We start from the raw sequence: 14,873 nt of genomic DNA, 5'->3' as shown, positions 1-14,873 counted from the left end.
AATGCGAAAGTCTGTCTATCTGTCTGTGTGTTCCCTCTTCACGCTTAAACCGCTGAATCGATTTAGATGAAATTTGGCATAGAGATAGGTTGAGTCTCTGAGAAGGACATAGGATAGTTTTTATCCCGAAAATCATCCCTTAAGAAAGTAAAAAGCGGGGTGGAATTGAGATAATTAATGAAGTGCCTGCTAATTTGTGTGCATAATATGCTCAAATTGAATGATTGCTATGAGAATTTTTGCAGGCGCTATACTTACTTTAGCTGCTGTTACTAAGTCCACGCAGACGAAGTCGCGGGCAAAAGCTAGTAAGAAATAAATTGTGAACGAGTCTTATTATAATGCAGAGATTTTTCACAATGAACCCGCTCGGCGAGTTCTCTGTTCGTTTCCTCTACAACGATGGTAAACGCTTATCGGCTACGCTACGTATCGCTACGAAAGCGTTAAAGGATAATGTTTCTATATCAAGCATTTTATGCGGTAAAATTTTCGGCTACGCTACGTATCGCTACGAAAGCGTTAAAGGATATAATGTTTCTATATCAAGCATTTTATACGGTAAAATTTCCGGCTACGCTACGTATCGCTACGAAAGCGGTGGAAATCAGATGGCGCCGCTACATTTTATGCGGGAAACTTTTGAAGTAAATAGTAAATGTGCCCGATAAGTTTGTGGAAGTCGAGAACAAGCGATCTTCGGTTAGCAATAATAAAACCGATCTTCGAACTTAACAGCTTTTTATATTTCTTCACACAATATTTACACAGAAGGTACAAACACAATTCGGAAGTAAATTATTCTTGCCGCAAGCGCTAACAGTATTTAAAGATTAACGAGGCAAAATATGCTAAGATATTTTTTCTTGACGTGACAGAGCATTGACACACAAGACAGCTCGACAGACCTGCGCGCATGGAGACTATATAAAGGAGCCAAATCTCTATGTATGAAAAGTGTCCATCAAAAAACAGTAATTAGGCGGCACCATACACCGAAATACTACCAAAAACTTATTGCCTTATGTCCCAGAGCCTAACTAGCGCCACCGGAGAGATTAGGAACTATTATTTAAAGCTAAAAGCGATCACTTTTGCAACAATTCTGCCATAAGAGATTGGCATCCTTTCTGTAGCATCCATACCTGCGCGATTGCGCGCATCAGCCAGTGCTCGCTACAAGTTTTATCCCAGCAAAGATAGATATAACTCCGTAATAGATGGATACAGTCTAAGGAAAAAACGTGCCTAGAAAATCATGAAAATTTGATTCTCGATCAGATGGCGCCACTACCTTTGGCCTACTCTCGTATAGAGGGCGATGAGGGTTTTGTTTGTTATTTAACAATTTAAACGCATATCAGTGAAAGAACATGGGCCAAAATCATATAAAAATAATTAATGCAAATTAAAAAAAAAGCATTTATCCATATATCCATACATTTTATCGTATTTTTATAAATCTTCATTTTTAGTTTTAAAGTGTGTAGATAGATGGCACTGAATTTACTGTGGTTACAAAAAATCACCATGTCAGTACCGCCAAAGAGGATATAATAAGATAGAGCGGTACTGTCATAGTAAATTTTGTAACCACTGTAAATTCACTGGCATCTATCGACATACTTTAAAACTAAAAATGAAGATTTATAAAAATACGTTAAAATGTATTTAAATATGGATAAATGATTTTTTTATTTGCATTAATTATTTTTATATGTTTTTGACCCATGTTCTTTCACTGATATGCGTTAAAATTATAAATAACAAACGAAACTGTCAACGCCCTCTACACGAGAGTAGGCCAAAACTAGTGGCGCCATCTGATAGAGAATCAAATTTTCGTGATTTCAAGTCACGTTTTTTCCTTAGACTGTATCCATCTATTACGGAGTTATATCTATCTTTGGTACCGCTCTATCCTATTATATCCTCTTTGCTTTCACAATATCCAGAATTATAGAATGACGCATAAAATTTTGTCGTAATGTTTTTAAATTAACATCAAACTGTAACAGCCTGCCGCCACGCCTACTCGCCAAACTTTGTGTAAATGGCAATATTTCTCCCACTTTGCGAATTAAACAAAGACTAAACCATATGATTTCAATAGTAAGTAATTAGGCCCTTTTTCTTCTAAGAGGAGTTGCAATTCTAATGGGACCCACTGACTATCAGGCCTGTCAGTTAGAACAAAAATTTGACAGCTCCGAACAACAACAACAGCAACAACAACAACTCCAACAACAACAACAACAACAACAACAACAACAACAACACAGGGGCAAAGCTTTGATTAAATTTGCAGATTGTTTTATGATAATTTATGTTTAGTGGATTATCTTATCTTATTTCCTTATGCTCGCTTATCTTTCTTCTTATTATATTTTAACATAAGCTTGAGATATCTAATAGTATTACAAGCTTTTTATTAACTTGCAATGTACCTATGTATGTATGTACGGGTCAAATTTTGCAAGGTACATTTTACCCACTTCCCGACTTCCAATGATGCTGAAAATTTGCATACATATGTAAATCGGGTGAAAACGTAATATTATGGTATCGTCGAGCTGATCTGATGATGGAGACAGGAGGTGGTCATAGGAACTCTGTCATAAAACAACGAAACGTAATTGTGTTTGGGGTTTTATGAATTGTTTCGATGAGTAAGTATTAGCAAAGAGGATATAATAGGATAGAGCGGTACTATCATAGTAAATTTTGTAGCCACAGTAAATTCACTGCCATCTATCGACACACGATCAAAATTAAAAATGAAGATGTATAAAAAGTGTGAAGTGTTCCTGGTGCAGAGGCTGTCCATAGCCATCTAGCGGGGCAATGCCGTGAGCATTATGGGCACTTTTGCACCGGGAGCGATAACGAGCGGGGTTGACTAATAGTTACCTCATGTAATTATTTGTATTCATAGATTTAATTGTTAATAGTTAATTGTAAATTTAATTTTGACTTTAATTTGTATAAAAATATCATAAAATGTATTTATATATGGATAAATGATTTTTTTTATTTGCATTAATTATTTTTATATGATTTTGACCCATGTTCTTTCACTGATATGCGTTAAAATTATTAACTAACAAACGAAACCGTCAACGCCATCAAGCCGAGAATAAGCCAAAGGTGGTATTGATGGTAGCGCTATCTGTGCGAGAATCAAATTTACTTGATTTCCGAGGCACGTTTTTTCCTTAGACTGTATTCATCTTATACGAAGTTACATAGGTTTTTGGTTAATACAAAATGAAATGTTTTTCTTCACAAAAGGTATTTCAACGAAAAATTTATAAAAGTTTGATCGACACATGGCACACGTGTCTCGCAAGAATGTGCTTTACGTAACAATGACATAAACCTTTATTGTATGTTTTTTAGGATTCCGTACCCAAAGGGTAAAAACGGGACCCTATTACTAAGACTCCGCTGTCCGTCTGTCCGTCACCAGGATGTATCTCATGAACCGTGATAGCTAGACAGTTGAAATTTTTACAGATGATGTATTTCTGTTGCCATTATAACCGGGGGGACGGTGCGTAAAAGCAAAGATAGATATGTAAAAGCATTCGCCCACTCCGTGAATTAAAAAAAATGTTGCCACTATAACAACAAATACTAAAAAAGTACGGAACCCTCAGTACGCGAGTCCGACTCGCACTTGGCCTGTTTTATTATATTATTTAATAATACTGATCGGCATTGGCCCTAGTCGCACCTGATGGAAAGTGAAGACGGGGGGTCCCTTTGTTTGACATAATTATTGAAAGTCATAATGTAATGATTGTCATATTATCATTAGTCATAATTCTGAAACCGTTTACTTTTCAGGATTTTCCTCAGGTTATCTTATTGATAGCTTAGGTTATGTTAGGTTTGTTTTATGGCAATCCTGAAAAGTTACGAGATTCTGAGAAAAATCAAATTATGACTAATGATAATATGACAATCATTATATTATGACTTTCAATAACTATGTCAAACAATAGAGACCCGAAGACAGGTCCTAAGTTAGAGCTCACCGGATCAGTAACAGCCTATTCACTCGTTTTAAAGAGGCTGAGGTCATATTGATCGGGGAATACAGATGTGACCTTTACAAACATAACGCGACCCTCTAGTTTGGACATTTATTGAGTGATCTTGACACTGGCCGCTATTCATTAGTTATATAACGGATTGATCTGGTACACAAAGAAGGACCTTCGTTCACAATGGAGGTATATATGTATCCATGGATTCGTAGGAAATCTAACTACAGGGTGGGCTCTATAAACGGGTGGTCTAAAAGCCGAAGCATATATATATTAGTATTTTACATATACTAAATGGTTGGTTCACTGCAATGTGCCTGTGAAATTGTATTAATTGATAAAGATATTTTAATTATTTTTTTTTAAATATGTAATACACACTATCACTACCAACTTCTGGCTCAATCATCACTTAATGAGTTATTCAATTCAATTCAATTCAATATGTTTAATTCAGGCAAAAACCCATAGATAAAAATTACAAATTCCTTAAACTTAATAATAATACATAAAATAAATTGAAAATACAGTTATGAGTTTAGTTCAATACTAACAAACTATAGACGGTATAGAAAGGACGACAATCTCGGCAGAAATGTTGCAAAAGTGACCAGCTTTCAGCTGTAAATATTTTTATATAATTCACAAATTTATTTACATACAAGATATATACAGTGGTACTACGTAAACGAAATTAATAACTAGCTTAAATCTAAAATAGGCCCTTGAGGCATTGTACCAAGGATGCTGGCGGCATTTCCCCGCTGTATCGCAATGCTGATACGTTGTGCGAGAAAGCCGCCAGCTCTTCGGTCACCAGTTACGTCAACCAGACGCTTCGCGATTTCTGCAAACAACTTATGCGCGCTGGGACCCCATGGGCCTAGAGTTTCAACTCCAAATGGAACGAAATGATACTCTCTACCGAGGCTCTTATATTTATTACGTTTTAAATAACTGTAAATATTAGTTCCTAATCTCTCCGGTGGCGCTAGGTAGGCTCTGGGGTATGACATGAGCCATAGAGGTATAAAAATATACAGATGAAATGGGGAAGGGACGGTCGCATCTATATAAAGTACTAGGTGTATGACATTTCATTTCGGTGTATGGTGGCGCCGCCTAATTACTGTTTTTTTGATGGACACTTTTAGATTTTGCTCCTTTATATAGTCTCCATGTAACAAGCTATTGCACATAATGTCATCTGAATTAAGTACGTAAGCAGGTACATCAAGGTTCATGTGTAGGTATCGGTAATATAATTAGAAGTAGGTAGATTAAATATTTTAGTTTAAAATCCACTTCCACGATTCAATTACATAGTTCGTACCCAGTGAGTTGTAATGGGATCACGGTCCATTTATTCATTTTTATATTGCTAATTATATAATACTTAAAATAACATAAGTACTCGAAACTTTCCAATAAAAATTGACTCTTATAAACTCATTTGAATCCATTTTTGGCTCAAAATGGTAAATATTTATCAGTACGGTTTTTACTCACTATTATTTTTAGTCGCTTTTGGCGACATGTTTCGGATTCTTTGGGAATCCATCCTCAGGCACGAGTGTCCGCGGCGGTTGTACGTCGTGCACTGCCCGCGCCGCCCGCCTCGTCTCTCGTTGCGCACGCGCTGATGGGGCGGTGGCGGGGGGCGCGGGGCAGTCCGCAGATGGAGTCGTCGTACTGATAAATATTTTGAAATATGTCTCACGATAGTTTAAGTGCGATTAAATATTTATTAATTATTAGTTAAATATTTATTAGTTATAGGCTTAGTTACAATTGCACACCCTGTAAGCATACAATATCCGCATCCTATACAAATATGTCATGTATAGCTTTGTTATTGAGCCCGCTAGGGATATGAAACTCCGTCATGAAAGTTTTGGAAAGTTATCGGACTAATTAGGCGTAATAATGTGATTTGAGGTAACTATAGGGGTGAACTACAAAAAAATTTTACGTAATTAAGCGTAGTTAAGAAGCTGTGATTAGTCTTAACGTCTTAAGTTAATTGATTCATTATTAATAACAAAACTTCCGTGAGACACATTCATTATTATTGCGAAAATTAACCATGTCAATTATACATATTGTATTGTATATATTAGAGTTACACCAATATACGTCTGCATCTATTTTGATAGCCTAGCCTGTGCACGTGTTATTTAAACGTTATAATTTCACAGAAGTTTGGCGTTTAAAATAACACTTGCACAGTCTTGGGTATCAAAATCGCCGCAGACTTATCTTGTATATATTGTACTTAATTGATACACAAATAAGTCTTTAGGAAACACAAAAACACTTTCATGCATATAACTGAAATATAAATGGCTTAATTGTCGTAACGTCGTAACACAATGGAATCAATTAACTTTAGACTAATTACAGGTCCTTAACTATGTAGGGTCAAGGAGGGGACAGTGGTTCGGTAGAAAAGGGCCGGTTACAGTGGCTCACTCAACCTAATTTCAACACGAGAGCCGACATTTAGGCTGCTAAGCCACTGTTCGAGCTGAGCCACTGTTTCCGCCTTGACCCTACATTCCAATTCACTCATAGAGTTGGACCAAGCAAAGTCTGCAACGATTTTGATAGCATTATACGCAGTGCAAGTGTTATTTAAGTGCAAGTATAATTTCATAGAAGTTTGACGTTTAAAATAACACTTGCACTGCGTGCGCTATCAAAATCGTTCTTTTATTTTTATTGAGAGCAAAAATGTGCATTAATATAATTGTTGCTAAGTCATTAAAACTAAAGTACTATTACTAGTTCTACAAAGAACAAATTAACATGAGAAAGGATGACTCACGTTAGACCGGGCCGTGACCGGGCCGGAACTTCCGGCGCTTCGTTTTCTATGGAAAGCATCACGTGATCACCTGTCATGTCATACAAAAGTAAGCGCCGGAAGCTCCGGCCCGGTCACGGCCCGGTCTAACTTGAGTCATCCTTTAAGGGGGTCTCATAAAGTTTTAAGTCATAATGTATTGTTTGTCTGAATTTTCGTTAGTCATAATTTGATTTTTCTCAGAAACGCGAACCTTTTCAGGATTTCCGTAAAACAAACCCAACCTAACCTATATATAGGATACCTAACCTTACGAAAATCTTGAAAAGTTATCGGACTAAATAGGCGTAATATTGTGATTTGAGGTAACTATAGGAGTGAACTACAAAAAAATTGTACGTAATTAAGCGTAGTTAAGAAGCTGTGATTAGTCTTAACGTCTTAAGTTAATTGATTCATTATTACTGCGAAAATTAACCATGTCAATTATACATATTGTATTGTATATATTGTACTTAATTCATACACAAATAAGTCTTTAGGAAACGCAAAAACACTTTTATGCATATAACTTAAATATAAATGGCTTAATTGTCGTAACACAATGGAATCAATTAACTTTAGACTAATTACAGGTCCTTAACTATGTAGGGTCAAGGAGGGGACAGTGGTTCGGTAGAAAAGGGCCGGTTACAGTGGCTCACTCAACCTAATTTCAACACGAGAGCCGATATTTGGGCTGCTGAGCCACTGTTCGAGCTGAGCCACTGTTTCCGCCTTGACCCTACATTCCAATTCACTCATAGAGTTGGACCAAGCAAAGTCTGCAACGATTTTGATAGCATACGCAGTGCAAGTGTTATTTATACGTCATGATTTCATAGAAGTTTGACGTTTAAAATGACACTTGCACTGCGTGTGCTATCAAAATCGTTGCAGACTTATCTTGGTCTAACTCTAGAAATATTTATTTTTATTCAGAGCAAAAATGTGAATTAATATAATTGTTGCTAAGTCATCAAAACTAAAGTACTATTACTAGTTCTACAAAGAACAAATTAACATGAGAATATTGTTGGCACCTACTTTTTTCGGCTACAATGAATATTCAATCAATAAAAGTGCAAAATTTTACGATATTAATAGTATTATTATAGTATTTTCACATAGCTTGGGTACGGTTTGAAAATGTTCGCGTTTCTGAGAAAAATCAAATTATGACTAACGAAAATTCAGACAGACAATACATTATGTCTTATTATGTATTATTATGTGTTGTGTTATATTATTTATTTATTTATCTAAAATTTACTATATGTACTGTCTGATTAATGTATGTGTAATTCCTGTTCCTCTAATTATTTCGTGCACTACCTGTTTATAAAAACTTTTGTTCTTCATATCCTGCTACCCTAAGGTTGTCTGGAAGAGATCGCTCACAGCGATAAGACCGCCTGTTGCTACCATTATTTACATTGTATATCTGTTTTAAAAATTTTGTTTCTTTGTGGTGCAATAAAGAATATTTATTATTATTATTATTTGTATCTCGTATAAACTCACGGGTATATACATCCCGGTCATTTGATAGGCGTGCGTGGGGATACAGATCCAACACGTAGAGGCCCTTTGGAGAAGTTTGCTGTTATGTAATACACCTGCTAGAACCCATTCACGGGTACAAATAGATACCCTTAAATCGGTCCCAACAGGCGTAGGGGCTAATATAAATACAGTGGAAAAGAGTGCCGGTTATGGTATTGAAGTTTGGCTGGTCAAAAGATTGGGCTATTGCTGAGAGGTCCGGACACCTGCCATAACAATGTCTTATTATTATTATTATTATGACTTAAAACTTTATGAGACCCCCTTAAAGGATGACTCACGTTAGACCGAGCCGTGACCGGGCGGGAACTTCCGGCGCTTCGTTTTCTATGGAAAGCATCACGTGATCACCTGTCATGTCATAGAGAAAAGTAAGCGCCGGAAGCTCCGGCCCGGTCACGGCTCGGTCTAACGTGAGTCATCCTTTAAGGGGGTCTCATAAAGTTTTAAGTCATAATGTATTGTCTGTCTGAATTTTCGTTAGTCATAATTTGATTTTTCTCAGAAACGCGAACATTTTCAGGATTTCCATAAAACAAACCTAACCTAACCTATATATAGGATACCTAACCTTACGGAAATCCTGAAAAGTTAACGGTTTCAGAATAATGACTAATGATAATCTGACAATCATTACATTTTGACTTTCAATAATTATGTCAAACAAAGGGACCCCGAATTAAGGATTAATTACCTGTATAATAGATACACTTCGGTTCGGCTGCCAATTCGGCCGAGCTCCTCAAGCGGCGCAAGTATGCAACCATAAATATAGTGGTTGCATATTTGAGCCGTTTGGGGTTGAAACTATGGGGCCTTGGGGGGGAAAGTGCCCATAGAGTTTTTAAGGAATGTAGCCGCAGGTTAGTAGAGTTGACGCGTGACCAGAGGGCTGGTTCATATCTAGCACAGCGGATCAGCATTGCCATACAACGTGGCAATGCTGCCAGCCTTCTGGTCACGCTGCCAATAGACGGTACTGATTTGGGGCAAATTTTTTATTTATAGTTTATTTTTAATTTTAGTTTTTAATTTAGTTTGTAATTTTGATTTTAATTATTTTGAGGTAATTTGTATTAGATAAAAATTTATTTAAATCAAATCATAACAAATTAAAATGTATTAGTAAAAGTAATAGCCAACTAGATACACTTTAGAAATATGATTAACTTGTTATTACAAGCTTTTATTTAACTTGCCCTGTTAGTATGTTAGTTGGTTTGTAGTAAGTGCGGGTCAAATCTTACCAATCGTGTACTAAAAATTCCCATATAATAAAAAAATGCCAAAAATGCCAATCGCACTAAGGGGTTGCCAGAGAGAATGACGTGAGAACCTATTTGCTGTACTCCTTTCACTGGCATTTGCCACCTGTCCATAACGAATTCAGTGTTATTCCAACTAGTTACCACCAGTTGTTACCAGTGGTAACTACTGGGAATTTTTTCCCACCTTTTACCACTGGTAACTACTGGGAAAAAAAATCCCAGTAGTAGTAGTATTGAATTCTAACAACATTTTGGTGGTAACTACTGAAAAAAAAATCCCAGTAGTTACCACCAAACCGAGCTGGTTACCAGTGGTAAAATGTGGGAAAAAAATTCCCAGTACCATAGGGGCCCATTTCTTCTCATCATTCATCATTTCATTTCTTAATAAATAAATAAATATTATAGGACATTCTTACACAGATTGACTAAGTCCCACAGTAAGCTCAAGAAGGCTTGTGTTGTGCGTACAATACATAGAAAACACCTTGGTGGTAACACTGGTAACTAGTGGGAATAACCCCGAATTCATTGCCATCGTTTTCGTAGCGCTACACCGGCTACGCGCGTAGCCAATTGCGTAGCGCTTTGTAAAGGAAAGCGACTACGAACAAAGCGCCCGCCGAGCGGTTTCCGGCACTCAATTTATTAATAGCTCGCTACCCTTAAGTTACTGAAAGCGATTTCTTTAATTTATCTCCCAGATATTTTTCTTCGTGTCTCTCGTCCCGCATCAGCTTCAATGACCCGGAAAATGGGGGCTATTTACGGGGTACAGGAGGCATTTACGTTTTGATCAATATGATATTGATTTGGTATTATGTGACATCTAATGTCAAAACTAAAGTCGAAACATTATTTAAATCGTGCAATACTTACGCTAATGGAATATCCAATTTAGCTTAAACGCTAAATGGCTCAACCATCATCTGTTGGATGTTGGCACAGAATAAGTAATAGTATTATCATACAGAACGGCCACGCACCGCCCCGCCCCGACTCGAATTACCTCGCCCCGCGACAGCAGATTGACGGCCGTTTGCCGACCGCTCAGTACTGTTCTTAAGCAACTTACTCACACTATGACGCATGCCGCGTGTACAGACGTGCCGTTCACACATAGAAACGCAAGTGATTTTTGATGTATAGCGTGCCCGCCCTGTGATGTTAGTAAGTAATTATTGTCCATCAGATCATAGAGAAATAAACGAGTAAGCTCTAATATTTTATTTCTCTATGATCAGATCAGTAAACGGAAACGAATGAGATTAACTTCAGATTACGATCAATATCATATTTTTACATCTGAATGTCACATGTGGACTTTTATACTCATAATTAGGTAAAAAGGTACCAAATCGCCGGATAGAATGCAATTAGAAAACCCTTTTTATTGACAGCCTTTTTCCGAAAAATGCCACATTTTTCTTCGTTCAAGGTCAGCGTCTGAAACCCAATGGTCCGGAAAACGGTGGCTATTTATTAATGACCCCTACACTCGTGGAAGTACCGTAAAATGGGGTGAGTAGGCGCAAAACTGACATTCAAACCTCGATAACATTTTATTTTTACATAATATATACGAATGGCCTCATAGACCGCATAGACCGTGACGTGAAAAATAGAATAAATGCGGGATGGATAAAATGGCGACAGGTCTCTGGAACAACTTGCGATCCACGAATGCCTCTTAAACTTAAGGGGAAAATTTACAGGACGATCGTGAGACCTGTTGTAATGTATGGATCAGAATGCTGGGCGATGAAAGTGACGGATGAAAGAAGAGTGCACGCAGCGGAAATGAGGATGTTGAGATGGATGTGTGGAGTGACGAGAAAGGATCGGATTAAAAATGAGTATATTAGGGGAAGTTTGAAAGTAGCACCAGTAACGGAGAAGATAAGAAGTAGTAGGTTAGCGTGGTATGGGCATGTGATGAGGAGGGATGAATGCCATATAGGCAAAAGAATGTTAGGGATGAATGTTGATGGAAGGAGAGCGTATGGTAGACCCAAAAAGCGATGGATGGATTGTGTGAAAGAGGATATGAGAAAGAAAGGAGTGAGTGCTGAGGTGACGAAAGATAGAGGAGAATGGAAGAGAAAAACATGTTGTGCCGACCCCACATAACGTGGGATAAGGGCAGGAAGAAGAAGAGATATACGAATGGCCTCAGTGCATGCTAAAATCCATTGAACGCTCGACGCAACGCTGAACGCCCCGCTAGTCGCTCGCCATGCCCTCTACTCTAACTAGCTCCATAGTGAAACGTTAGAGTAACTACTTACCTATTGTTTTATAGATGAAGAATCTCAGAATTTCTCTGTGTTCGAACCATTACCTCACCTACGCTTAATAGCTCATCCATCAAATTTATTGACGCGGTTAGGGATGTAGGCCAGGAAATAAATGCCCAAAAAAAGGTATAGAGGGAAATGCTAGGAACACAATTTTTAACTTCGTAGCTTTGTTTGGACTAGTTAGGAGATGAACATATCAAGAGTCCCCAGCCGTAACCCTGGTGCTGGGGGGAGAGGGGGGTTTGAAGGTTCCATTTTTCGGTTTTTCGATTATATCTCGGAAACTATGCATCTGAGCGACTTGGCCACTTATACAAAATGAAAAGAGATTTAATTTGTTACAAGTTTTATTCAGTCAAATTTTTCGATATCTTGTATGTTTTTTGAGATATCCGCCCTTGAAGGTTAAGGGCTCTCATTTTTATCTTGATTATCTACATCAGTGAAGCTGCTAGGCTGGGTTTGGGATCGTTTTCGTATAAATCGGGGATGCTGAATTCATTTATGGTATGGTGGTGGGACTTTTGATATGTTTACCTCCTAACTAGTCCAAACAAAGCTACGAAGTTAAAAATTGTGTTCCTAGCATTTCCCTCTATACCTTCTTATTGCTTGGCCTAATGGGGCAATAAAACTTCTATAGATCGAATATGCAAGAGCGATAGAGAGGTAATAATATGTTACACAACGAAGGCCACAAAAATATCTGACGCGATCTTATTTGTAGAGCCATATTTTTGCGGCCTTCGAAGAGTAACATACTATTGCAGGTGACTGTACCTAGATAACGAAATTTAGTTTTTTTTGCGGTAGGGCCCCGGAGTAGGCGCCAATTAACGAAAAGCCCAATTACTTAGGCGTACCAATTCCTTATGGTGGTAATTACGTGTAATAGTTATTTGTTTTACCAAAGAGGATATAATAGGATAGAGCGGTACTGTCATAGTACATTTTGTAGCCACAGTATAGTTATTTGTTATACAAGGGTGCAAAGTTGTATTTTACCCGCGAGTGAGGAATTGAAACACGAGCAAGCGAAAGGATTCTATAGTGGAACCACGAGCGAAGCGAGTGGTTCTAAAATAGAATCCCGAGCGTAGCGAGTGTTTTAACACACGAGAAGTAAAATACATTTGCACCCGTGTGTAACACAAAACTTTTCCCCTCACTATAGCGAGGAAAGTGCAAATCCATAGGCGTTAGATCATCTTCATCACTGGAATCACTAATTTTTTTACGATATTATAACAAAAAACTCTGGAAATTCTGTACTTTTACGTGAGAAGTTTTTAAGTAAAATTTTTGTTGACAATGTTGACATTTCTGACGTATGAAATGTCAATGATGCGTTTTGAAATTGCATCGACTTAACTTGTGCGTTCAGAATTATATTTAACATAATTATTAAAAAACAAACGTTTATTATGGAATTTTAAGGTTTATGACTTAAAATCATTAAATAAAGCTAAATCTGGTATTTTTTATTAGATTCTCAAACCATTTATTTAATGATATTTAATATCAAACGAACCATTATTATGAGCGTTTTACGTTTTGTTATCTGTCAAGCTACTTAAACACGCTCCATCCAAGGTCAAATTACTTTCCCCACTAGTGGATAAAATGCGTTTTTCCCCGCTTGTTTTAAATGATAAAAGACGGCTTTCCGAGCTAGTGAGGGGAAAAATTCATTGCCATCTATCGGCACACGATTAAAACTAATACTGAAGATGTATAAAAATACCATAAAATGTAATAGTAGTAATCACTTTATTGTACACAACACAGGTTTACAAAAATAAATTAAATGTATTTATATTTGGATGTTTTTTATTTTATTTGCATTAATTATTAACGGCTTTGGACAGAGTAGCATGGCGGTCTTTGGTGTCGGAGGCCAAGATCCACTTCGGGTCGTCGCGCCACAGCAGTAAGTATTAATTATTTTTATATGATGGGTTCGAATCCCGGTAAGGGCATTTATTTGTGTGATGAGCACAGATATTTGTTCCCGAGTCATGGGTGTTTTCTATGTATTTAAGTATTTATATATTATATATATCGTTGTCTGAGTACCCATAACACAAGCCTCCTTGGGCTTACCGTGGGACTTGGTCAATCTGTGTAAGAATGTCCTATAATATTTATTATTTATTTATTTATATGATTGTGACCCATCTTCTTTCACTGATATGCGTTAACATATATAAGAACAAACGAAACCGTCAACGCCATCAAATTGAGTAGGCCAAAGGTAGTGGCGCCATCTGTTCGAGAATCAAATGTGCCATTTTCAACCAAAAGGGTACTTATTGTCGCTTGTCAGTAAGGCGCTATTTCCATATAGCTTCAATTAGAAATCAACCTTATCAACAAGCGACAATGTGGTACCTTTGGGTTGAAAACGCCACAAATACATTCATGGACAAATTAAGAGGAACGCGAAAAAAAGTTCAATTACTAATTTTGGAATTAGTTTAGGTGCTGTAATCCGGTAATTAAACCTTTTTTTGCGTTCCTCTAAATTTGTCCATGAGTAGATATATTTATCATTCAAAATCATCGCAATCGCATAAAAATGCAAAAAGATGCCATATGTGGTATTTTCTATAAAAGGGACCTTATTGTCGATAGCGCTTACGTCATTATTAACGATGCTCCGATATAAATACAATGCCCCGCAAAGCTGTGCGGCGTAAGCGCCATCGACAATAAGGTCCCTTTTCATAGAAAATGCCCCATATAATTTGGTCGGCATCCTTATCATACAGAGAAAAGAGGATAAAACGGTTAACTGGATTCTGGAAGAGATCCCTCTTAGGGATAAGTTCGCCTTTGTACT

This window comes from Cydia strobilella, chromosome 27 (assembly GCF_947568885.1).
Source record: "Cydia strobilella chromosome 27, ilCydStro3.1, whole genome shotgun sequence".
In the NCBI taxonomy this organism is placed as follows: domain Eukaryota; kingdom Metazoa; phylum Arthropoda; class Insecta; order Lepidoptera; family Tortricidae; genus Cydia; species Cydia strobilella.
The sequence above is the reverse complement of the archived record's forward strand: the minus strand, read 5'-3'. Positions refer to the sequence as shown.